The sequence below is a fragment of the Mus caroli genome, chromosome 1 (genome assembly GCF_900094665.2).
Source record: "Mus caroli chromosome 1, CAROLI_EIJ_v1.1, whole genome shotgun sequence".
In the NCBI taxonomy this organism is placed as follows: Eukaryota; Metazoa; Chordata; class Mammalia; order Rodentia; family Muridae; genus Mus; species Mus caroli.
Window position 1 is genome coordinate 78,176,188 of NC_034570.1, and position 1,515 is coordinate 78,177,702.

The window sequence follows — 1,515 nt, forward strand, 5'->3', positions numbered from 1 at the left end:
CATCCCCAGGGCCCCCAAATGTATGGGGCACTCCAGACCACAATGTCCATGAGGCCACCCAAAGACCGAGGAGAGCCACTCTCCAGGTTCAGCAGGATTGGACATCTGTGCCACCTCCAGAGTAATTCTTACACCTCAAATGGGGTGCCAACCTATTTCCTCAGATTTTAGAGGTCCCTTACTGAAGGATACAGTGGGCCTACTGTTGGGTAGGTCCTCTTCTGCCTTGAAAGGATTGGTAATACATCCTGTAGTTATAGACTCAGATTATAAGGGACAAGTTAAGATTATGTGTTCTGCACCCCGAGATATCGTGGCCATTTCTCCTGGAGATCGCATTGCTCAATTGCTGATTCTTTCTAGTTTGCATAACATGTTCTCTAGTAGCCAGAATCCCCGAAGGGATAAGGGATTTGGTTCTACAGGAACTAATGCAGCCTACATATCTTTAGATTTGGATAATCATCCCACTTTACAATTACAAATAGAAGGAAAAGCCTTTCAAGGTATAATGGATACAGGAGTGGATAAAAGCATTGTATCCAGTAACTGGTGGCCTGCTTCTTGGCCTATTAATCAATTATCACATAGCCTAGAAGGATTAGGATATGAGGCTACCCCAACTATAAGTGCAAAATCCTTACAATGGAAGGATAAAGAAGGAAGGACAGGGCTTTTTCAACCTTATGTGCTCCCTTTACCTGTAAATTTATGGGGAAGAGATGTGTTGTCAGCCATGAATTTTATATTGACTAATGATTATTCTCAGAAAAGCAAGGANATGATGAAAGGAATGGGATATATACCTGGACTAGGTCTTAGAAAAAATTTACAGGGTAGAATTTCACCAGTTGAAGCCACAGAAAAAGCAGATAAGAAAGGGCTGGGTTTTTTCTAGGGGCCGCTGAGGAGCCTTTGCCCATTCCGTGGTGTACGGAGGACGCGGTATGGGTTCCTCATTGGCCTTTACCCTCTGAGAAGCTAAAAGCAGCTAAAGAATTAATACAAGAACAATTAGACCTGGGGCATGTGGAACCCATGCAATCGCCCTGGAATACCTCTATTTTTGTTGTAAAGAAGAAATCGGGTAAATGGAGATTGTTACATGACCTAAGAGCCATTAATGCACAAATGCATGTTATGGGTCCTGTACAAAGAGGACTCCCCCTACTTTTAGCTCTACCTAAAAATTGGAGAATTATAGTAGTGGATATTAAGGATTGTTTCTTTTCCATTCCACTAAATAAGAAAGATAAACCTAGATTTGCATTTACCCTGCCTTCTACTAATTATATGGAGCCTGATAAAAGGTATCAGTGGCAGGTATTACCCCAAGGAATGGCAAATAGCCCTACCATGTGTCAGTTATATGTAGGAAAAGCTTTGCAACCAGTTAGAGATGGTTTCCCCTCCTTAAAAATATGTCATTATATGGATGATATCTTGTTATGTGGACCTGAAGAAGAAAGTATACAACAAGCTTATGGCTTGCTTAATGAAACTTTAAAAAATAAT